General features: G+C 51.6%; 1 pseudogene; it reads right to left on the bottom strand.

The window, feature by feature from the left end:
- Positions 1-18,232: 18,232 nt before the first annotated feature.
- Positions 18,233-22,291, bottom strand: LOC134757043 (putative uncharacterized protein FAM30A; annotated as a pseudogene).
- Between the last annotated feature and the right edge of the window lie 3,322 nt (positions 22,292-25,613).

Below are 25,613 nucleotides of genomic sequence, written 5' to 3'. Positions count from 1 at the left end.
AACTATTGCAAGGACAAAAAGCAAACGCCACATGTTCTCACTCATAGGTGGGAATTGAACAATGAGAACACTTGGACACAGGAAGGGGAACATCACACACCGGGGCATGTTGTGGGGTGGGGGGAGGGGTGAGGGATAACATTAGGACATATACCTAATGTTAAATGATGAGTTAATGGGTGCAGCACACAAACATGGCACATATACACATATGTAAAAAACCTGCACATTGTGCACATGTACCCTAAAACTTAAAGTATAATAAAAAATTTTTTTAAAAAAGAAACACCTGCTTTTTCCTGTTTTCCATTTGCTTTGTAGATTTTTCTCCATCCTTTTACTTTGAGCCCGTGGATGTCACTGCATGTGAGATGGGTCTCTTGAAGACAGCATACATTTGGGTCTTGCTTCTTTATCCAACTTGGCAATTCTGTGTCCTTTAATTGGGGTATTTAGTCCATTTACATTCAAGATTAATATTGATATGTGCATATTTCATCCTGTTATCATGTTGTTAGCTGCTCAATATGCAGATTTGATTGTATAGTGGCAATCGTTATGTACTTAAGTGTGTTTTTGTGGTGGTCAGTAACATTCTTCCATTATCATATTTAGCAATCCCTTAAGGACCTCTTGTAAGGCAGATATAGTGGTGATGAATACCATTAGCATTTGCTTGTCTGAAAAGGATCTTATTTCTCCTTCCCTTGTGAAGCTTAGTTTGGCTAGATATGAAATTCTTGCTTGGAATTTCTTTTCTTTAAGAATGCTGAATATAGGCCCCTAATCTCTTCTGGATTGTACAGTTTCTGCTGAAATATCCACTGTTAGCCTCATTGGGTTCCCTTTGTATGTGACCTGAACCTTCTTTCTAGCTGCCTCTAATATTTTTTTTTCCTTTCAACCTTTCAACCTTTTTTTCCTTTCAACCTTTAAGAGTCTGATGGCTATATGTTCTTTGCATAGGTTGCAGAGGTTCTTTGCATTTCTTGAATTTGAATGTTGGCCTCTCTGGTGAGGTTGGAGAAATTTTCATGGAGGATAGCCTGAAATGTTTTTCAAGTTGCTTTGTTTGCTCTTTCTCTTTTTAAGGGATACCAATGTGTCATAGATCTGATCTTTTTACGTAATCACACATTTCTCTGAGGTTTTATGCCTTCTTTTTAATTCTCTTTTCCTTTATTTTTGTCTGACTGAGTTAATTCAGAGAATCAGTTTTTAAGGTCTGTGATTCTTTCCTCAGCTTGGTCTATTCTGCTGTTAATACTTGTAATTGTATTCTGAAATTCTTGAAGTATGTTTTTTAGCTCTATCAAATCAGTTTGGTTCTTTCTTAGAATGGCCATTTCATCTTTCAGCTTCTGTATCATTTTACTTTATTTCTTAGCTCCCTTGGATTGGGTTTCAACATTCTCCTGAATCTCAGTTATCTTCTTTCCTATCCATATTCTGAATTCTATTTCTGTCATTTCAGCCATTTCAGTCAGGTTAAGAACCATTGCTGGGAAACCAGTGTGGTCGTTTGGAGGTAAGAAGACACTCTGTGTTTTAGAGTTGCAGAGTTTCTTGCATTAATTCTTTCTCATCTTTGTGGGCTGTTTCTTTAATCTTTGAAGTGGCTGTCCTTTGGATGTTTTTTTCTTTTTTGTTGTTTTTCGGTGTGTGATTTTGTTTGTTTGTCCATTTGTTTGTTTTTTGCTCTTATCTTCTTTGATACTCTTGCAGGTTTGATTGTGGCATAAAGTGGGTTCAGTTAGCTGTGTTTCTTGAAAATCTTAGGGGGTCCAGGCTCACCTCAGCACTCCTGTGGTGTGTTCTCTGCTCTGGGACTGGGCCCCTGGCTTTATTCTCTGGCCCCTTGAGTTTAGAAACTTGCTGCATTGGAGGGGCTGAGTTGTTCCCAGTCCACTGGCCACAACACTATAGTAGGTGGTGCTGGCCAAAGCACTTCATTAGAGTGGTGGCAGTGGGATCCATTCTCACTCATGGGTGCCAGCAGTTGTGGTGTCATGGCAGGGTGCACATGCCTCTGCTGGGGGGCGGGTACTGGCAGGAGCAGGGTGGCAGCATCCCTACATAGGTTCCTGCTGGCAGTCACAGGACAGTGAGGTGCCTGTGTGTTGGCAGGGACAGGGTGGCGGGGTGCACATGCACATGCTTGCTGGTGGTAGAGGGAGTTGTGACCCACTGTGCACTCATGCCAGCAAAGCAGTTGGGAGGTGCTACGGGTGGACTGGTGCACATCAGCAGAGGCTGGCTTGCTGGAGGTCTCCAATGGTTAGGCATGGTCTGCTGGCAAGGGAGCTATGATGAGGGCCCCCAGGAAACACCCTGGTTGGGCTTCCGAGGCTGTACTGCAAGCAGGCACAGCCAGCCTGGGGCCCCAGGAGAGGCCAGAAGGCAAGGAAATGCTCATTTCAGTTGGGCCCTGTCCCATGGACAAGACCACACTGCTTTATTCAGGTCCAATAGTCACTCTAAGGTTAAAATCTCCTAGAGGAGGTTGGTGAGCCTTGGGGGATGGGTGTCACCTGGCTGTGCTCCACTACAGCCATTCTCATGTCAAACACTCTGGGCTTTACACAGACTGGAGTCCTGACCCTGGCATCCCTCTAAGCAGCTGTCCCTGCCAGCACAAGTGTCCATGGGGGTCATGGGGTCTCCTGCTGCTAGGATTCTGGAGGCCCATGGCAACAGCAGGCCACTCCTCACCTGTTCAACTCAACCTTTCCCCAGGAGTTGCTGGGAGGCAGGAATGAGTCCTGGTGCTCGGCATCCCCATGCAGGGTTCCCATCTTCCTCCACCTTCAGCCCAGCATCTCTCAGTCCACTCCCAATGCCTTCCCTTTAAAGACCTGCTTGGAAAGCACCAGTCTTCCTGATGTCTCACTTCCTTCATGGCAGATGTTCCTCCTGGCTGCATCTAGTCAGCCATCTTGACTCACCTCCAAAGTCTTTTTAATTACCACTTTGGTTAAATTAGTAACTATCATTTTACAATGGCCTGTGATTCTGTTTTGATCAAATATTTTGAGACTTTTAGCATCTATAACAAATGTTCTCGAAAATCAAAATCCTAAATCAAGTCTCTGACTTAGTCTTATTTCTGAGGCTTATAAAAGCTATAAAAACTAATCACCCTAAGGTTGTAGAAGCTTTTTACAGCTTCCCGCCAGGCTATGAACTCCAGTATCATCACCTCCAGCCTGATAATTACATATATTGGAAGATAATCAGTTAAAGGACTCCCTCTAGACCCTTGAAATGGTGTGAGAGACAACATGGTTTTGCCTGCCTTCATGTGTCCCAGCCCATCCCTGTGGATGCCTCTGTCCACCTCAGCTTGCCCACTGTCTTTCCTTCCCAACTGTATGCCCTGCTGACTTCTGGCCTCAATGACAGATGCAAAAACAAGGCAACAGCCCCACATAGACCGTTTAACCAGACCCATATTTGCATAAGCTAAATGGTCATGTAACAGTCTGTTGCCCAGGCTGGTCTCAAACTCCTGGGCTCAAGTGATCCACCCACCTTGACCCCCAAGGTGCTGGGATTACAGGCTTGAGCCACTGCGCCCAGCCAAGAACCCGTTTTTCACTGGGCACACACCTGTAAATGCAACACTTTGGGAAGCCAAGGTGGGAGTGTGGCTTGAGACCAGGAGGTTGAGGTTGCAGTGAGCTATGATGGCACCACCTCACTCCAGTGTGGGTGGCAGAGTGAGATCCTTTCGAAAAAGAAAAAACAAAACTTGTTTTCTCTGCAGCCAGGCTCCGTGAGCAAACACAAACACAAACTTCCCCCCAGAGGGTCCAGGAGGAGCTGGGCTGCAGGAGGTGCTTAGGGCCTCTTAGGGAATGCTAAGTGACCACCCAATGCAGGAACTCAGCCCCAGGGGCATATGCAAAGAGAGGCTGGGAGGACCCTTTCAGTGACTGGGGTTACAAACCCCAACCATAAGCCATTGCTGGCTCTGTGAGCCGAAACCTCCAGAAATCTCCCACTTAGTTCTTAGCACTAATCCACTCTTCCCTTTTCCTACTCTCAATCCCTAGAGGATGCCCTCCTTTCTCAGGCTCAGACCAAGCTACCAGCTCCACTCTAGACCTGAACACATAACTCCTCCCTCTGTCTCCACCTGGAAATCTCATCAGTGCCTCACATTTACACTCCTTAAAATCAGGTCCTGCCCACCCACCCTCTTGCTCCACCTGATTCCTGCCCTGTTTCACCCAGAGGCCTTGCAGTCTCCTTTAACTCTCAAACCCACCCATGTCATGTGAGCATACTGACTGTGTTCTATGTAAGAAAGAGCAGTTTCTTGGTGGTCCTGTGGTTTTATTAGTCAAAAGGCAAAGTGTTGGCAGAGCTGGTTCCTTATGAACCGTGGGAGGGAGATTCTGTTTTCATGCCTTTTCCAGATTCTAGAACCCATATTCCTTGCTCTGTGTCCCCTTCTTCCATCTTCAAAGGCCATCCTCTCATTTCTGTGTCCATCATCACATCACCCTTCCCCTGACTCTGGCTCTCCTGCTTCCACTTATATGCTCCCTTGTGATTACATCATACCCACCCAGACAATGCAGGGTCATATTCTCCCCTCTCGAGATTAATTTAATCACATCTACGAAGTTCCTCGTGCCATATGAGGTCACAAATCCACATGTTCTGGGGGTTTGAATGTAAACATTTGGGGGATGCATTATTCAGCCACCCACAAGCACTGCTCCCCACTGGCCACACACTATGAACAGCCAAGATCGTGCAAGTGAAGCACATTCATCAACAGCAGCTTCAGCAAGAAACTATATGCTCCACTTTCCTGCCATTTGTATCTGGATTTTTTTTTGCTATCATTGTAGAAAGAGTGGTATTGTAAAATTAAAGATGGATTATTTTCTTCCTAGAGCACTTTGGCAATCTGTCCAACATTATTTATCCCCTTCTAAGTGTCAAGTGTGAGGTCATTCTTTCATTGAGAGCTCAATGCCTACAATTATGATAATGCATATTGGGTACTTTCACACATCAGAAAGTTCTTCTTTCTTAAAATCTGTTCTTGAATTATTCATTCTTCTCTAGCTTTTTGTTGATCTATTTTATAATTTTAGAAAAATCAGAAAGCAACTTGAAATATCTGTCATCTCTACAGGTTTACCTCCCTCTTTGTGGCCTTCAGAATGTCATGACAGGCTTTTCCCATGCTCATCACATGGTTTCTATGTATGAGACCTCATCACAGGAGCTGTGGCCCACCGGGAGCAGGCATCTGTGGATGGCGCCTTGCTCTGGGCTGCTGGGACCTGTGCGCTGCCAGTGGCACTCCACGACGGTGATTTCCTAGCTCAGTGTTGCAGCTCCAGATGGTGGGTGAGACACTAGGACCACTTTGTGAACAACGGGGGCTTGGGGTTTGCTTTTCTACCATGTCCAGGGCTGCTCTTCATGAGGGAATGTTTCTCACCCGACATCATGGCTGAAGCCAACTTAGAACCTCTCTAGCAGTATGGGAAGTATGTGAGTGATACAGATGTTAATTAGCTCAGTGGAGCCACTCCCCTATGTAGACATGTTACAAAACATTATGCTGTACAGAATAAATATAGATCATTTTTATGTGTCAATCAAAAGAGAAACTAATTATTAAAAAAAAAAACACCTCTCTACTCAAGCAGAAACCTCAGCTCCAGTCCCAGAAGTCACACAAGGCTGCTCCTGTCCTGTGTATGTTAAACCTACCTCAGAAATGCAAGGGGCATTCAGGTTTCATTCTCAATTCAAATGCCCTTTTTAATTTTGTCTATTCCTAGCACCTGGCAACATCCAGCTCTTTTTTTCGGGCTCATTCATTATTTAAACCATGTATAATTTTTCACCCAACATTCTAACACATGTAGTACTGTAGAGAATCCTTCCCTAGGAGGATCTGCAGCATTAGAAAAGAATTAAGAAGTCCAATATTTACAAGAAGGAAAAAGCAAAGAAGAGATAAAAAAATGGGCAACTTCTAGAAATAGAAAACCCTCATGAGTATGATGATAAATTGCTGGCACACATGTGAATAGTTACTTGATGCTTATAGTGATGTCTGGGAAAATAACATGAAATACTTATAATCTGTTTCTCACACATGTAATTCAAAAGAATAGAGAGAAGATGATTTGAAATATTCTTAAGTTTGTAGGAAAAAAGCTACTTCCGTATGCATAATTGCATTTATTTTGATACTGCCATTATTAATAACTATCTAAGAGGGTCCATTAAAAATAAAATTTCTTGGCTCGGCATGATGGTTCATGCCTGTATCCCGGCACTTTGGAAGGCTGAGGCAGGTGGATCACCTGAGGTCAGAAGTTCAAAAGCAGCCTGGCCAAGATGGTGAAACTCTGTCTCTACCAATAATACAAAAATTAGCTGGGTGTGGTGGCGTGCACCTGTAGTCTGAGCTACTTGTGGGGCTGAGGCAGGATAATCATTTGAACCCAAGAGGTGTAGGTTGCAGTGAGCTAAGATCACATCACCACACTCCAGCCTGAGAGACAAAGTAAGACTCTGTCTCAAAAATATTAAAATAAAATTTCTCATTCCTATTGCAGAGTAATTTAATTCATTAATGCCCTGCCCTGTTACAAAACTCATTTGTAAAATACTAATTGTAATTGTGAAAAAATGGCAATTGATACTAATTTTAAATTCTAAAAACAGGGCACCCATATTAAAGATTATTCTGCAGTAAGAGAATTAGCTATAACATTTTCTAATAAGGTGGAGAAAACATTCTCCAACTTACAATGGTTGGTGAGAAGAAAGTTTCCAGCACAGTAGATGGACCCTAAGAGCCTTTGTTGAAATAATAAGACAGAAAGATATACAGAGAGATGGGTCAGATGAAGGGAGACAGAGAGAGAGAGAGAGAGACAGAAATGAGAGATACAAAATGAAAGAGGGCAACCTGTGGGGTCATCAGGGATTTGTTTTCTGTTTTGTTTATTCTAACGTAAAGGCAATGGTGAGTCATCGATGTATTTAGAGTTTGCACAATCACTGTGGAACACAGACAGACACAGGGGAAGAGGAGAAACACAGGGTGGTGGCTTGCCCTTGGACTGTTCTTAGTTCCTCAGAACGTAGCAGTTTTGCCCAACCTATGGGAACTTTCAGCAGCTGCTCTTCTGCCATAGGCCTCTTTCCTGCCTTGTTTTCATGTGGCTGTTTCTGTTCCTGCAGGTCTTAGCTCATCAGACAGGCATTTATTACCTCTGTGTCAACAGTGGGAGCTTCCATTACTCTCTAGCATGACACCCCCCTTCCTCTTTCAGGAAACTTAATATGCAAGTGAGTTTGCCATCGGCCTTCTCCCCACAGTGTTAATAGTGATGAGGAAGCCAGCCTGTTCCACCTTGCCCCTCCCATGATTCCAACACTGAGTTCAGACTTGTCACATGGAACTTATCCTTGCATGTTTGCAGCACAGACAGATGGACCCAACCATGGATTAGTGGATGGATGGATGGATGGATGGATGGATGGATGGATGGATGGATGGCTGAGTAGGTGTGTGGATGGAAGAGTGGAAAGATAGATGGATGCATGTATGGGTGGATGGGTAGGTTGATGGATGCATGGGTGGGTGGATGAATGGGTGGGTAGGTGGGTGGCTACATGCATGGATGAGTACTTGGATAGATAAGTGAGTGGATGGTTGGATGGATGGATGGATGGGTGAATGGGTATGTGAAGGGATGGATGTATTAGAGTGGGTAGTTAGGCAGGCATGAGCTGATAGTCAAGTGATTGTTAAACTGCCTCTCTAAAATAATAATTGGTCTCGGCTGGACATGGTGGCTCATGCCTGTAATCCCAACACTTTGGGAGGCTGAGGCGGGTGGACCACAAGGTCAAGAGATCGAAACCATCCTGGCCAACATGGCGAAACCCTGTCTTTACTAAAAATACAAAAATTAGCTGGGCATGGTGGCGTGTATCTATAGTTCCAGCTACTCGGGAGGCTGAGGCAGGAGAATTGCTTGAACCTGGGACGCAGAGGCTGCAGTGAGCTGAGATTGCACCACCACACTCCAGCCTGGTGATAGAGCAAAGCTCTGTCTCAAATAATAATAATAATAATAATAATAATAATAATAATAATAATAATAATAATAAATAATAATAATTAATCTCAGCGGGCACCAAGAAAAGGCAGTCTCCCAATAGATAGAAAACACCCGAAACTGGTCATCAGCAGCTTCCCGATAAGATCTCAGGAGTTGGGTGAGTGGGCTCAAGCATATGCACTAAGAGGCAAAGTGGCAGAGTTTAACTGGCACATAATCTTCCTCTAGGAACACTCTAAAAGTAAGAGAAAAACACCTCAAATGAGCATGTGCACATTTCATTAAACCCATTGTGTATGCGGCCCCTCCGAAGCACTGGCAGGCCACTGTACATGTGAACATCCCACCCCAAGGGAAAAATCAAGGGTGAAGAAATACAAATCCCAGAACCATGCCAATGTATAAAACCCCAAGTCAAGGGCCAGACAGAGCACTTAGATCTCGCAATTCACCCACTTAGCCATCTTCCAAGTGTACTTTACTTCCTTTCGTTCCCACTCTAAAACTTTAATAAACATTTACTCCTGCTCTAAAACTTGCTTGGGTCTCTCACTCTTCTGCATGCCCCTTGGCCAAATTCTTTCCTCCAAGGAGGCGAGAATCAAGTTGCTGCAGACCTGTATGGATTCGCTCCTGCTAACAGATGGCTGGATGGGTGGACAGATGCATGAATTAGTGGATGGATGTTTGGATGTGTGGGTGGGTGGGTGGATTGTGGGATGGCTGGATGAATGCATGGCTGGGTGGGTGGATGGATGCATGGATAAGTGATGGATGGATGGATGGGTGAGTGGATGGGTGGATGTGTGTGTGGATGGGTGGATGGGAAAACCCTTTAATTGATTACAGGGTTCAGTGTGTGCTTCAACATCATGATGGCGTCATCACATTGGTCCCTGTATGAAGCAGTGGGGGAGGAGAGTGTACCAGGGGAGCAGGAATGACTTTTCTCCAGAATCAACCTCTCCCACCCTGCAGCCTGGGCTGTGCAGGCCACATTGGAGAAGGTGGGCTCGACTACTCCTAAATGTTGTTGTGTTCAATGGCTTGTTGACGTTGACGTAGGAATGAGCCTACACCTCCACCATAGATGGAACTGTTTGGGTCCCCAAAGCAGAAAGCCTCTTCTGTTGCAGGTGCTGAAGTTTCCATCTTCTGCTTATACGGAAGCTCATGCCTCCCTTGGGTGGCAGGCGTCAGGTTCCTGTGTGCACTGAGCTCCTCCCTTACATGCTTTGGACAGAAGTGTGAGACATGCAAGATTGCTGCAGGAAGTCCACCTGTGGGGATGCTGTGACTTCTCCAGCAAGAACACAAGTCTGCTCATTGACCGTCACCACACGTAACAAATTAAGTATCCCTTTTTTGATAACATGTCATTGTTTCACAGAGTATTCTTTTAAAGTGTATAAGTTGACTGCAGTTATTATTTTTTGCTTCTGTTACTAATTTACACATAATTAGGCACAATTTACACTTAAGAAATTTCTTAATAGTTGTTTCCTCCTTAAGGTGAGCTATAGTCAGATAACATACTTATCAATTGTCTCTAGCTCTTGTCAGAAAAAAATATAGGGGTGTGTGTGTGTGTGTGTGTGTGTGTGTGTGTGTGTGTGTGTGTGTTTTGGCCTTTCCAATGATGAATTAAGATGTGCATTGAGAAGGCGTTCACTTTATTTGACGTTAAGGAAGTACCAAGAAGACGCTCTCCACAGGCCCTGGGAAAGCCAGCAGCTGCACCCCGAGGCTGTGCCAGGCAGGGAACAAGGAGGCAGCACCACCTGCTGGGCAGGGAAAATGCCCTCCCAGTCCCTGCCGCTTCTCTGCAGAGGCACAAAGAGCTGACCCTTCTCCTGGGCCTTCTCCTGGGCTGATGAGATTACTCCCTGATATGCCAAATTAGGGTTGTGCATCTGAGGCTCTCTCTAGACTCTCAGCTCCTTCCTACTCCTGCAAAGTGAAGAAAACAATGCCAAGGGTTCCTGGAGGCGTCTCTTCCCCTGGAGAGTTTTGACTCCTTTCAATAGTCTCCACTACCCAGCCCTCACTCCATGTCCTCCGTTTCTCCCTAAAGCGGTGCCCAGTCTGATTCCACCGTGGCAGGGATAACAAGCGGCCAGGACATCAAGGGAGAGAAGTTTCTACCTGAGTCACAGCAGCGGCTGCCCTGCAGACTTCTGAAGACACAAGACACATTTCCATCCCAGAGACTCAGCGAAATGCAACCTCAGGCTAGAGAGAGCCAGTTATTTTTTCTTGTTCTGTCCTGGAGAGGCCACTGGGAAAGTCGTGCCCCTTGTTGAGGAAAACATGAGATCTCTCTGCGTCGTCCTCTGCCTGACGGCTGTACTTCCATGTGAGTGTCTCAGAGATTTCAGAACTGGGGCTGTGGGCTGTGGTGTCCGTTTGCGACTCATGTCTTTGCTTCTTGGCCCTGAGTGTCCTGCATCAAGCGCAGCTACTAGAGTCATGCCCAGGGCTGGTGAGGTCCTCACGGACTTCTGGGCCTGGACCTAGCAGCACTCTGGGAAGGCACTGGGGCACCTCAGCTCCAGGGGCGGCACACACTTCAGCCCACCCTTCTGGGCCAACTCTCCATCTGCAGAGACACATCCAAGGCCCAGTTATCCCTGCAGCTGAGCTCCGTGATGGCCAAGGGCAGGGCCACACATTCCCGTGGGAGACAGAATGGGTACCTCAGTGTGAGCCCAGACACAAACCTCCCTGCAGGGAAGCACAAGACCACCAGGCGGCGCTCCAGACCACAGAGAAGAAAATCTGTGTCTATATATAGACAGCCTAGGATGCATGAGGCCTCTCACCCCTGGGAACGCTGAGCAGCCACCAGGAGCCCACACTTTGAGGTACAGCAGGAGCCATGCGCTCTCGCTCTTGCTCACTCACGCTCCTGCACACAGCCATTGACACACGCCCTCATGCACGTTGCAGATTAACTCCACTGGCCTAGCACTTGCAACGCTGGAGGCTGAGAGGTATCCACAGGTTCTTTTCTCATGAGAGGGGCGGGCTGACTTTCACTTGTGGAGAGGCAGCTCCACAAACACTGGCTGCCCTGAGTGGATGCACCTGGCTCTGGAATTCCTGTCATTTTTTTTTGGATCCAGGAGCCCCTGCCTCATGTAGCTACTTAACAGAAAGGAGGAATCCACCCAGGACATGCCCAGACAGGAGCCTCACAGGATGGACAGTGGTGTCTGGGGTCACGGGCAGCCCTGACCCAGCAGTGCCAGCACCAGCACACCCAGTGGGGAAGGCAGGGAGGCCGAAATGCCACCCACGGTTTGTTATTTCACTGGGTGGGAACCGGCACCCCTGCCTTCCTGACACCCTGGAATCCCTGCCTCCTCCTAGAGTCTCCAAGCCTGTCTCCCTCAGAGCCTCCAGAGACAGACCCGGGGAGCCATTTCCTCAGGCCCTGGACAAGGAAACAGGGAATTCCAGGTTATGGGTGCCTGGGGCAGGTCTCAGGCAGGTGCTGGGAACCAGAGACAGTGGTCACCACGAGGCCTTAGGCCTGGCACCAGCACTTTGAGCCTCAGTTTACCAGCCCACGAGGTGCTGAGTCTGGACTGGATGACCTTCCCACCCCCAGTGACCTCTGACCTTTCCCGGCCATGTCAGCTCTGCACCAGCATCCTGGTGTGAGCGCAATGCCACTTTTTTTCTCAAAAAATAAGAAAGGAGGAAGGTGCCCCCAGGGCCCTGTGCCCTGAGGATGCCTGTGTGGAGGAGTCCACTTCATCACTGGTGTCACTCACAGGAAGGGACGAAGCCACCTGCCTTGATGGAGCTTACTCCACCTCCGCGGAAGGCTGGGGAGGTCCCTCACAGCGAACCTGAGGCCCAGCAGGCTGCAGAGGTGCTGGCGGGGAATGACTGCTCAGACGCCGGGGGCCAGCAGAGAGGACGGATGTGGGGGTGCACACTGAGGAGCCTCTCCTTGGAGATGGAGACACGTGGACCACATGGACCAGGACACACTCCATGAAGCCTCACACTCCCCCGAGCTGCAGCTCAAGGGCCTCTTTCTGAGCCCACGGTCCCACCCCTGGGAGGCAGCTGCCGCAGCTCTGAGGGAGGAGGGCATCCACCAGACCCTCCATCTCATGGGGGCACCAGCCCAGCCCAGCGGCTCTGCAGGACTCTGCACCCCCAATTCATGGCCAGGACTTTCTGGATGTATCTTAAGGACTGAGGACTCCACATCAGGGACCACACAAGACCAGGGTCCCGGACACGGGGGTTGGGGGTGAGCATGTCACCGGGATGGGCTGTGGCATCACTCTGTTGCTTCATCCGGACAGCCAGGGACCAAAGCCACGCCCTCACCCCCACCCCACCTCTGCCTCACATGGAAACCCAGGGTCTGCAGATGCAGGAGAATGAGAAGCATGGTAGCCAAGCAGACTAGAGGACCCGAGCTGGGGTTGAGCACCTCCCTGTCTACCCAGGGCATGGCCTGTGAGGCTGCAGGTGGCCTAGTGTGAGCTGCAGGCTCAAGGTCCTGCCCCAGGGAGCATGACATTCAGGCCAAGAAATTGCATCATGCTGCACACAGCCCAAGGGGATAACCCTGTGATGTTCAGGTCACCAGCAGGCTTGGGGTCAAGACCGAGCTGCAGAGGACAGGTTTCTGGAAGGCACAGCATCATGGGTGGAGGGACTTGGAGCAAGGTCCTTAGCCCCGGGACCCGTGAATGTGTGCCCTTATAGGGAAAGGGGGTCTTTGCAGAAGCAAGTTAGCTGAAAATCATGAAGCGGAGAGGCGCTCCTGGATTAAAGAGGTGAGCCCTAATGTAATCACAAGTGTCCTTCTAGGAGGATGGCAGAGGGAGACTGACATAGACAGAAGCCAGGTGAGGTTGGAAGCAGAGGCAGAGGCTGAGAGAGCAGATGCTACGCCCTGGCCCTGAAGACGGAGGAGGAGCCGAGAGCTCAGGGATGCAGAGACTAGAAGAGGCAGGGAAGTTCTCCCCGCAAGCCTGGAGGGAGCATGGCCTCCAGCACACCTAGACCTTGGCCCTGCAGGATTCATCTGGACCTGTGGTATAAATGTGTGGTGTTTAAGCCACTGGGCTGTGCAAATTGTCATAGCAGCCATGGCGCATTCCTAGAGGGAGCCCTGGTGGGGACCCAGCAGGCAGTGACGGGGCCCTTACAAGCCTGTGAGCCACTCAGAGCGGTGAGAGTGTCTAGACTTGGTGAGGTGCAGGCCACGCACAACTCCACTAAGGCAGCCTTAGAGCCCACACCTCCTCTCTCTCTCTCTCTCTCTCTCTGTCTCTCTCCCTCCCTCCTTCCCTCCCTCCCTCTCTCTCAGTTGGACAGCTCTCCATCATGCCCCGGGACATGACTGCCTCCCAAGGCCTAGCTGAGGCACTTTGCTCGAGGTGAGCACTGACATCCTGGGGGTGTGAGGGGCACCTACCCAGCAGCCCTGTGTACAGGATGGGCAGTGGGCCCTAGCTGGCACTGGGCATGTGGCCCGGCTGGTGCTCACAGGCTGCAGCCTTTCTGGGGTGGCCAGGATCAGTGAAGGCCTGCAGAGTCTGGGCCTGGGATCCCTGCAGCGCTGGCTGAGGACAGGCTGGGTTGGGCAGTGAGGGCACTGGGTCACTGTCACCACCCACAGCTTGTTACTTCACTGGGTTCCCTGCAGCGCTGGCTGAGGACAGGCGGGGCTGGGCAGTGAGGGCGCTGGGTCACTGTCACCACCCACGGCTTGTTACTTCACTGGGTGGGACCTTGCACCCCTGCCTTCCTAACACCCTGGAGTCCCTGCCTCCTCCTAGAGCCCCCAAGCCCATCTCCCTCAGAGCCTCCAGAGACAGACCTGGGGAGGCATTTCTTCTGTCCCCAGCAGAAGCCCAGGAGGCCTGGAAGGCACAGTGGGTGTAAAGGAGAGGATCCCGGCACTGCCTGAGGCGTGACTCTGACAAGACAAGCATGGAGCCCACTAGAAGTGGGGTGGGAGCCGCACCAGGGATGGGCTAGTTCCTCATGAAGGACCAGAGCCCAGGAAGGACAAGGGGGCCTGCTGGGGCAGGGTCTGCTATGGTGGAGTCCCTGTGAGCCTGGCCCAGACCTGCGTCTCTCTTTCCTCATTGGTCCCCACAGGTCCGTGGCGGTTGCCGTATCAGGAGGCCCTGTGGTGGCAGGGGTGGGACACCCAGTAAACGTTGCCAGGTGTGTCCGATAGGCTCATGCTCACACCTTCGCCTGGCACCTGGGCAGAGCTGGAGCACCCGGGCACTGAAGTGAGGACAAGGTCTTGGGGCCCCAGAGGATGGCCGAGGAGACAGCTGCAGGGTACCTGGGACCCCTGGACTCAGGAGGTAGAAGGATGCAGCCTAAAAACCCACACCACAGGCTCACCAGCCAGTGCAGGCCCACAGAACTCGAGGAGGCAGCCCTGAGCCTCCCAGGGAGGGATGCTCTGTGCACGCCAGCACAGGCCCTGGGTTACAAACCCTAGGCACAGCCCAGGAGAGGCCCAGGCCCCAGGCCAGCAAGGGGTTGCAGGAAGCAAGAGGCCCCAGCCACAGCATGAGATGAGCCCATCAAGCCAGGGCCAGGTGGGCAATGGGAGGCAGGCAGGGCTTGGGGGTGGGTCCCTGCTGCAGCACCTTCCACTGTCGACCGGAGGAGTTTCTTCGCTGTGCGGAGTCCACGGGCCTCCTGTGAGTGTGTGCATGGGCACAAGTGTGTGTGTGCCTCTGCTGTGTGTCTGTACACACGTATGTTTTGGGTTTTTTTTTGTGTCTCAGACCACAGAGTCTGCCCCTCCCACCAAAGCCCAGGCAGAAGGATGAACTCACGCCCCTGGGGCCCAGGCCTCAGCAGCCTCTGTGGGATCATTGTTCCCGGTTGTCACTTGCCTTTGGCACAGCCCTATTTCTCCACAATTCCTTAAAGTCCTCAACATGCATTTAAGGCACAAAGGTGAAAGTACCCAGAAACATCTGACTCTGCCGTGGAACCCAGGAGCAAGCTGGGTTAGCTAAGGAGCGGGGCTGTTGGCAGAGGCTGGGGTCCAGGCTGAACTTTGGAGGAGGCATGTCCCAGTATGGGCTCCTGACTATGTCCTCCTGGAACAAACCCAAACCCGCTCTTTGAATATGGGAGGGACTTTGCTGGTCCTGGCCCTGACTGCAGCACTTGGAAACTAAGGAATGGTCACCTCCCCCGTGTCACAGCTGCCCGTTCACCATCATAGAAGCAACTCTGTCACCTCCATGGGCCCCTCTGTGGCTGCTGCCTGGGTCCAAGCTGAGCCCAGCTGCCCAGGCCCAGAAGGAAAGCCCAGGCCAGGCACCCAGCACAGAGGCAGTCATGTACCGCAGGGAGAGCCACAGCAAGCAGCCAATGTTGCCCAGGAGAGGAGTAGCTGACAAGGCAGAACGTGAGCTGCCATCGGCTCGAGAGTGTTTGCTGGTCCTCCTGGGCTGTGGACATGACCTGGAGGAGCAAGGGAAGAAGTCGTATGGTGGTCCCATCCCAGGGCCTGATGGCAGCTGGCCACCCGTCCCAGAGTGGCAGCCAGACGCCAGCGCCATTCCCACAGTCACATCATTGGTCACAGACTGCAGGACATAGAGCGTCTTCTTTCCATCACAGTGCTGTCCAGACCCATAGCCTAGGGTAGACCTGGAAGATTCAATGTCCACACCCGGGGCTGGAGCACAGCCATGAGCCACGCCCGCTGCCCGTGCATGGAAAGCCAGCCCAAGCCCTGCTCCATCCCTAGCCAATGTCAGTGTCCTTTCCCCTTCTCCCAAGTGAGCTCTAGCCACCTGCCTACCCTGCCATCTGAGGATGACAATCTTCATTCCATTGGAATCTGGCTCTGCCATCAGCAAGCTTGCAGTCCTGGGCAGACCCCGTCACCTCTTTATGCCTCAGCTTTTCCATCTGCACAGGAGGATGATGATGATGGTGGTGATGAAGATGGCAATGGCTTCCTTTTGCATCTGAGGCAAGGACTAATTGAGATGATACACATCAGGCACTGGGTATGATGCTGGTCCTTCCTGAGCAGTCAAGCTATGTGAGCTGTCCTTGTGAAATGGATGTCAACACATTTCCCCATGCAGAACATCCTTTGTCTGCCATACTTGAAACGTCTGCCCCAATACTAACAGCTCCTCATGGAAGATGTGCACAAACCCACCCGCCCTCATACTCCCGAAGGTGCCCATGCCTTATCAAGCCAAAGTCCAGCCAGGAACTTTATAGCAGCATCCCTTTCCCTCTCCATGCACCAAGGAGCAAGGCAAAGCACTGCATCTTCTATCTGGAGGCAATACCACCCTCTTCTCCCATTTTCACTGCCATTCCTAAGAGGCAGTGCTTCCCCCACAAGGTTCCATGGTGGCCTGCCTACAGCAACTCTGTTCACATGAGTTTCAGCATCCTTGCAGTGGCTCCCCTGCCATGCTCTGGCTCTTCATTCACCCTCATCTCCTGCTCCCTGTGACAGGCATAGATTCTGAGTGATCTGGATACATTGCTTTGTTTAATAACATTACAGCTTCTGTGCTGGGGAAGACACAGCAGATACAGAAGGCAATTGTTGAACACAAAATAGTGACAGCAGAGATGATGGCAAGTTGGCATTTTTCTTTTCTAGCAATAAAACTTAAAACTGACTCAAGAAGAAATGGAAATCATAGTTGGAAAAATAATCCTCAAGAAAGCATTAAGATTATTAAACAATTGCCCTCACAGATGACTTCAGGCCAAGATGGTTTTATGGGTGAAGTTTAGACTTTCACAAAACTAATCAGTTCCCATAAGAACTGCTCCAGGATTTGGAGGAACATGGAAAAATCTATGAAAGGGATCACACTCCACAGTCCCCAGAGTAAAACATGGGTTATTTGCATTTTGGCAAAGAGCCAAATGTTATAAATGACATCCTAGAAGGCCAAATTCTGTCCATCTCATTGAACAAGGACTTACACTGGGAATTAAGAACTATTTATAGCTCATCCCACCACTCAGGCCAATGATGACCCATGATCATCTCACCAGAAATGGAAAGACTCACTTGATTAATAGAGTCTCAATTCCTCTGAGACATCTAAGAGCCCAGCCCAAGCCCAGACCCAGGAGGACACCCAGGCCTGGAGAGAGAACACTGATATCACACCAGCCCTCCAGAGGGAAGCAGAGACTCCTTCAAGCTCTGGAAACACAGGCCCAGACAGCTGCCCAAAGTTGGGCAGGCTTCACCACATACCCAAATCATGAAGCTAGGTAACACCTTTACAGATTCTTTACATTTAAAAATCATCAAAACTTAACAGTAAATAATAAACTCAAATAATATTAATCTAATATGTAAAGGTCTTGTACCATTATTATGCAAACAACATACATAAGCTAATAAGAAAAAGAACAAATCCCTTAAGAAATCAGCAAAGGATATAACACAATTTCCAAAAGAAAACAAGTGGCTAGCACACATGAGGAAAACACTTTGTGAACAGACATTCTTCAGAGCATTATTTATAATTATAAAATAGTTGAAAGCAAGATACTGCCTGAAGAAATTATGGTGCATACATTAATGGGACTATTCTGCAAACATTCCCAATTATACTTGTCACATATCTTTGATAACATGACAGGCAGCATTCATGGGGTGACCTCATTTGGTAAAAGGGTGTAAAGCTCAACACCCATTGTGAGATGACTGTGGTGTAAATACAAAGACCAAACCGTGAAAAGGAGTCCATCAATTAACCGATGCTTACCTTCAGTTTTGGGCTGATTTTTAAAGTATGCTATAAGCATATGCTCCTGTTATAACAGAATGGAGGGATTATGAGAGATGATGTAGGTGTGTCCTGGGCCTCCCCTGGCCCACTGGGCCCTACAGATGCCTTCCCAGGCACTGCTGTCAGGGCTTCCCTCAGAGGGAGTCCTGTATTGACCTCACCACTAAGATCTGGAGCAGGGCATCCTTAGATATGGGTAGGGGTTATCTCAACTTAGGTCTGAATACGGGGTTGTCTTAGATTGTTTTGTGATGTTGTAATAGAACACCCAAGACCGGGAAGTTTATACTGAACGGAAATTTATTTCTCACAGTTCTAGAGGCTGTGAAGTCCAAGAGCAAGGTGCCAGAGCAAGTCCAAGAGCAAGGGAAAGTCCAAAGCAAGTCCAGGAGCATCTGGCGAGGACCTTCTTGCTGTGTCATCATATGGCGGAAGGCAAGAAAGAGAGCAAGAGGGGGCCAAACTCACCCTTTTATAACAGCGCCAATCCCACCCATGAGGTGGGGACCTTATGACCTAATCACTCTTCATACTGTTACAATGGCAATGAAATTTCAACATGAGTTTTGGAGGAGAGAAGCATTCAAACCACAGCAAGCGTGCTCCTACCTCCTCTCTCAGGGCATCTGCAGAAAGAGCTGCAACTGCATGTCCTTCCTCCGTCCATCCTCCATCCCTTCCCGATGTCTGTGCATTTCCTGTGACCCAGGAGGTCTGGTGTAGGGGGTGCTCCTACCTTAGGTCTGAGACCCTGTCTGAAGAGGGGTAGGTGAGGAGGCCACCTGATGGTCTGGGCCAAGACAGTCACAGAATGAATCATTAATCATCAAGGAGGCTGAGGGTTGAGTCTCCAGGTCCAGAGAACTCCCCACAAAGTGGGAACCCTGCCCAGCTCCACACAGCCTCTGCTGGGGGACCCTGCTCTGGCTCAGAGCCTGGGAATAGGTCTTGAGCTCAGCCAGAGTCTGCCTCCCTGTCATTTAGGAACTAAACCTAGTGGCAAGATGCTGGAGCCCAGCCCCCATCTGACCTTACAGGGCCAAGCCTGGGGCCTTGGGTTCCCCTCAAGGTGCAGCAGGACTGGAGTCCCAGGCAGTGCAGGAGTGGCCAAAGCTGGGGCTTCCTCCAGAGCCCCCAAGCATCACGGCATCAGGAAGGGTAGGACCCTGGCCTCAGAAATTGGCACCAAAGCCCCAGAAGCTACCCTGGACAGCATGGAGAGAGGCCTGGAGGGGAAGCACCAGGCACTGCCTCCCCTTCTGATCCCACCTGAGGTGGCTGCCAAGCCCAGAGAGCAGCTCTGATGTCCCCCAGCCCTGCAGCCCAGGGACACCTGTACTGTGCCCCTGTGAGACCCCTGGCCAGTCTGTGCAAAGAAGTCACCACCCTATACTCAGAGACAGTGGGGGTCCTCTTCCCACATCCTCAGAGCATGGCCCGGCTGCTGCAGGGATGGTCTCCTGGAGGCCCCCCAGTGCTCTATTGTCAGGGCTCCCTCCACCCCCTGCACCAAGAGAGAGCCAGACCCCAGCAAGGCTTCCAGTGGCTTCAGGTCACACCCCTAGGCTGACCCCAGCCCCATCAACACCTGCCTGAGAAAGCTCAACGCACCAGAACTGACCGTTTGCTTCAACTCTCGACCTCCCATTCTCAGAGCATCTGCTGAAAAGGCTGCAACTGCACGTCCTTCCTCTGTCCCTTCCCGATGTCTGTGCATCTCCTGTGGCCAGGAAGGTCTTTCTCGGGACCTGAGAGCCACTCCCTGAAGTGTCCCCATTGGGAAGGATGGGGCCTGTGTCTCCAGGCTCTGGGAGGACAGAATCCTGACCTCAACAGTGGCCAGCACAGACACAGCGGGCCCCATCCCAGGGACGCTGACCAGCACTGGGCAACTTTTCCCTTCCCGGACGACTGAGCCCCGAGCACCCTCCCTGCTCCCCCTACCCCCTCCCTTTTCAAGGCTGCGGCCTCTGCACAGATGACAATGGAACTTGGCTCATTCCCCTAGAGTCGGTAGAGAGTTAATGACAAAACTGTTTCCTCCACCTGAACTCAAGTCTGCCTGTGTTTACCTGATCACAGCTGGTGGACAGTTTGGACAAACTTGCATACTCAGAGACACAGGCCCTTCTAGAAATCATTATCTTCCCGCCCCTGGGACCCCTCTCCCATGGAAGTCTGCTAGGCACTGGCCTGGGCCCTCCTGCTGTTCTAGGAGGCTGCCGACCTCCTGCCTGGCTCCTGTCCCCAGGTCCAGAGTCAGAGCAGACTCCAGGGATGCTGCAGGCTAGGAAGCCGCCCCCTCCAGGCCGGGGTCTAGTGCAGGTGCCCAGGACAAGAAAGATTGTGAATGCAGGAATGACTGGGCCACACCCCTCCCATGCACGCCCCCTCCTGCCCTGCACCCCACAGCCCAGCCCCCCATGCTGGATGCCCCCCACAGCAGAGGTGCTGTTCTGTGATCCCCTGGGAAAGACGCCCTCAACCTCCACCCTGTCCCACGGCCCAAGGAAGACAAAACTCAGGCCCTCTCCTTACAGTCTCCCTACCTGGCCCCTGCTGGGATCTTCAAGGTGTGAACAGGGAGGATGGTTGTCTGCGTGGCCCCTAGGAGCCCAGATCTTCACTCCACAGACCCCAACCCAAGCACCCCCTTCTACAGGGCCCAGCTTATCTGCCTCTTCCTCCCTTTGCTCTCCTCTCTTCGTCTCTGTGGGAAATCCGGGACTCAGCAGTAACCCTCAGGAAGCAGGGCCGAGGCGCCGTTTAACAGGAGGCTTCATCACAATGAAACTCTTAGAAAGACTTGACTACGATGAAGACCATGGTGTGGCTGTGAACACTGTCAGCTCCCACAGTTGCTGCAGCAAAAAATGTCCATAGACAGGGTGGGGGCCTGGGGTCGTCTGCTGTCCTGCTCAGCCCACAGCATGCATGGAAAATCTGAGGTGCCGCACCTGACACCCAGACCAGAACATGCCTCCCTCCAGGGTGACCTGCCATGTCCTGCATTGCTGGAGGGACAGGGGCAGCCTGTGAGGATCTGGGGCCAGGAGATGAATCCCATTAACCCAGAGGAAAACAAGCAGGACCTAAGCACCCTCCCCATTGAAGCTGACCTGCCCAGAGGGGCCTGGGCCCACCCCACACACTGGGGCGGAATGTGTGCAGGCCCGGGTCTCTGTGGGTGTTCTGCTAGCTGGGGCTCCCAGTGCTCACCCCACAACTAAAGTGAGCCACAGCCTCCAGAGTCCCCAAAGGAGATCCCGCCCACAAGCCCAGCCCCCACCCAGGAGGCCCCAGAGCTCAGGGTGCCTGGGCAGATTCTGAACAGCCCCGAGTCACAGTGGGTATAACTGGAACAACCACTGTGAGAAAAGCTTTGTCCAAAACTGTCTCCTGGCCACTGCTGGAGGCCATGCCAGAGAGGGGAACAGCCGCCCCGAACCTAGGTCCTACTCAGCTTACATGACCCCCAGCACCCAGAGCACAACGGAGTCCCCATTGAATGGTGAGGATGGGGACCGGGGCTCCAGGGGGTCATGGAAGGGGCTGGACCCCATCCTACTGCTATGGCCCCAGTGCCTCTGGCCAGAACTGACCCTACCACCGACAACAGTCCCTCAGGGAAACAGGCGTCACTGGCACCTCCCAACATCAACCCCAGGCAGCACAGGCATAAACCCCACATCCAGAGCAGACTCCAGGAGCACATTCACCCCAATACCCTGGGGGACACCGACCCTGATGACTCCCCACTGGAATCCACCCCAGAGTCCACCAGGATCAGAAACCCCTCCCCGTCTCTGTCCCTCACTCAGGGCCTGCTGCGGGGCGGGCCCTGAGAGCAGACTCGGGCTTAGGGAACACCACTGTGGCCCCAACCTTGACCAGGCCACAGGCCCTTCCTTCCTGTCCTGTGGCGGCACAGACTTTGGGGTCTGCGCAGGGAGGAAGCACAGAAGCCCCAGGCTGAGGTGGTGGGGGTGGAAGACCCCCAGGAGGTGGCCCACTTCCCTTCTTCCCAGCTGGAGCCCACCATGACCTTCTTAAGATAGGGGTGTCATCTGAGGCAGGTCCTCCATGGAGCTCCCTTCAGGCTCCTCCCGGTCCTCACTAGGCCTCAGTCCCAAATATGGGAATGCAGCCACCACAGGCACACCAGGCAGCCCAGACCCAGCCAGCCTGCAGTCCCCAAGCCCACATTCTGGAGCAGAGCAGGCTGTGTCTGGGAGAGCCTGGGCTCCCCACCCCCCACCTGCACACAGCCACCCACCCCTGTCCAGGCCCTATGCAGGAGGGTCAGAGCCCCCCATAGGGTATGGACTTAGGGTTACACTCACGTGCCTCCCCTCCTGGGTGAAGGGGTCTCATGACCAGATCCCCGCAGCAGCGCTGGTCAAAGGTGGAGGCAGTGTCCCCAGGGCTACCCTGACCTGGCCCCTCAGGCTCCTCTAGCCCTGGCTGCCCTGCTATCCCTGGGAGGCCTGGACTCCACCAGACCACAGGTCCAGGGCATCGCCCATAGGTGCCACCCACACTCAGTTCACAGGAAGAAGATAAGCTCCAGACCTGCAAGACCAGGACCTGCCTTCCTGCCACCGCTTGTAGCTCCAGACCTCCATGTCTCCCCTGACCACTTACACATGGGCCAGGGAGCTGTTCCACACAGATCAACCCCAAACCAGGACCGCCTGGCATGCGGGTCGCTGCCACTTCCCTCTCCATTTGCTCCCAGCACCTCTGTGCTCCTTCCCTCCTCCCTCCTTCAGGGGAACAGCCTGTGCAGCCCCTCCCTGCACCCCACACCCTGGGGAGGCCCAACCCTGCCTCCAGCCCTTTCTACCCTGCTGCTCTTCCTGCCCATCCAGACAACCCTGGGGGCCCAGCCCTGCAGCCCACACCCTGAGAAGACCGGACCCTGCCTTGGGCCCTTTCTGCCCTGCTGCTCTTGCCGCCCACCCAGACAATCCTGGGGTCCTCTCCCTGCAGTCACCACCCTGGTCTCCACCCAGACCCCTGTCTCTCCCTCTAGACACCCTTCCCAGGCCAACCCTGCACATGCAGACCCTCCCCTCTTCTGCTGCCAGAGCCTCAGTTTCTCCCCCCATGCCTACCCGCTGCCTCCTCCTGCCCACAACTTGAGCTCTTCCTCTCCTGGGGCCTCTGAGCCATGGCACTGACTGTGCACTCCCACCCACACACTGCCCTCACCTTCCTCCTGGACACTTTGGCCCCACTCCCCTCTTGGACACGGCCCTGGTATTTCCAGGACGAAGGCTCACCCAAGTCTTCCCCGCGCAGACCCTTGCCCTCACTGCCCATTTACAGGGCAGTCTCCTGTGCACAGAAGCAGGGAGCTCAGCTCTTCCGCAGGCAGAAGGCACTGAAAGAAATTGGCCTCCAGTGTCCTGATGCACATCCACCTGTGTCTCTCACTGCCCACACCTGCAGGGAGGCTCGGCACTCCCTTTAAAGATGAGGGATCCAGGCAGCAACATCACGGGAGAATGCAGGGCTCCCAGACATCCCAACCCTCTCGCAGGCCTCTCCTGGGAAGAGACCTGCAGCCACCACCAAACAGCCATGGAGCCCGCTGCATAGTAACTGAGTCAGTGACCGACCTGGAGGGCAGGGGAGCAGTGAGCCGGAGCCCAGACCATAGGGACCGAGACCAGCCTCTGACATCCCGAGCCCCTCATTGGTGGCCCCAGAAAACTCATGGAAACAGGACAGACCCACATTCCCAGCTGGACCAGGGCAGAGACTGCTGAGCCCTGAGCACTAGCCCCAAGAAACACCAGGCAAAATCATCAGAGGAGGCTCCTGAGAAAGAGAGGAGGGGAGTTCTCCCTCACCAGCAAATGCTTCCCTTAACCAAAAACAGGGTCCACGCAACTCCCCCAGGACAAAGGAGGAGCCCCCTGTACAGCACTGGGCTCAGAGTCCTCTCCAAGACACCCTGAGTTTCAGACAAAAACCCCCTGGAAATCACAGTATCAGCAGGAGAACTGGCCAGAGACAGCAAGGGGGGACTCTGTGACACCCGCGGGGACAGGAAGATTTTGTGGGGGCTCGTGTCACTGTGAGAATATTGTAGTAGTACTACTTTCTGTGCCCACAGTGACACAGCCCCAGTCCCAAAGCCCTGCTGTAAACGCTTCCACTTCTGGAGCTGAGGGGCTGCGGGGAGTGTCTGGGAAGTAGGGCCTAGGGTTGTCCATCAATGCCAAAACACACCAGACTTCCCCCCAGACATCACCCCCCCCAGCCAGCGAGCAGAGTAAACAGAAAATGAGAAGCAAGCTGGGGAAGCTGGCACAGGCCCCAAGGAAAGAGCTTTGGTGGGTGTGCAAGAGAGGATGCAGGCAGAGCCTGAGCAGGGACTTTTGCTGTTTCTGCTTTCCTGGGCAGAGAATTCCATAAACTGGTGTTCGAGATCAATGGCTGGCAGTGAGCCCAGGAGGACAGTGTGGGAAGGGCACAGCGAAGGAGGAGCAGCCTCTATCCCACACTGTCATCTTTCAAAAGTTTGCCCTGTGCCCACACTGCTGCATCATGGGATGCTTAACCGCTGATGTAGACACAGCTAAAGAGAGAATCAGTGAGATGGATTTGCAGCACAGATCTGAATAAATTCTCCAGAATGTGGAGCCACACAGAAGCTAGCAAACAGAAAGTGCCTGATGCAACGGCAAAGTACAGTGTGTACCTTCAGGCATTGCTGCTGGGCACAGACACTCTGAAAAGCCCTGGCAGGAACTCCCAGCAACAAAGCAGAGCCCTGCAGGCAATGCCAGCCCCAGAGCCCTCCCTGAGAACCTCATGGGCAAAGATGTGCAGAACATATGTTTGTCATAGCCCTAAACTGAGAATGAAGCAAACATCCATCTGAAGGAAAACAGGCAAATAAACGATGGCAGGTTCATGAAATGCAAACCCAGACAGCCACGAGGACAACAGTACAGGGTTACGGGCAACTCTGCGGTTGAGTTCATGACAATGCTGAGTAATTGGAGTAACAAAGGAAACTCCAAAAAATACTTTCAATATGATTTCTTCTAAATAAAATTTACACCCGGCAAAATGAACTATCTTCTTAAGGGATAAACTTTCCACTAGAAAAACTATAAGGAAAATCAAGAAAACAATGATCACATAAACACAGTTGTGGTTACTTCTACTGGGGAAGGAAGAGGGTGTGAACAGAGACACACAGGGTTGGCAAGTCTCCTAACAAGAACAGAACAAATACATTACAGTACCTTGAAAACAGCAGTTAAACTTCTAAATCACAAGAAGAGGAAAATGTACACAGCTGTGTTTAGAAAATTCTCACTCCGGCACTGTTCATAATAGCAAAGACATTAACCCAGTTTGGATAAATAAACGATGACACAGTCAATTGCACAGTGATACAGACATACATTCAGTATATGAGACATCAATGATGTATCCCCAAAGAAATGACCTTAAAGAGAAAAGGCCTGATGTGTGGTAGCACTCACCTCCCTGGGCATCCCCGGACAGGCTGCAGGCTCACTGTGTGGCAGGGCAGGCCGGTACCTGCTGGCAGCTCCTGGAGCCTGATGTGGAGCATGCACAGAGCCGTATCCCCGCAAGGACATATACCCCCAAGGACGGCACGGACGGCACAGATGGCACAGTCGGCACATTCTAGAGAGAAGCAACTGAG

The sequence above is a fragment of the Gorilla gorilla genome, chromosome 14 (genome assembly GCF_029281585.2).
Source record: "Gorilla gorilla gorilla isolate KB3781 chromosome 14, NHGRI_mGorGor1-v2.1_pri, whole genome shotgun sequence".
NCBI lineage: Eukaryota > Metazoa > Chordata > Mammalia > Primates > Hominidae > Gorilla > Gorilla gorilla.
Note: the sequence above shows the minus strand (reverse complement) of the source record. Positions and strands in the feature narration are given on the sequence as shown.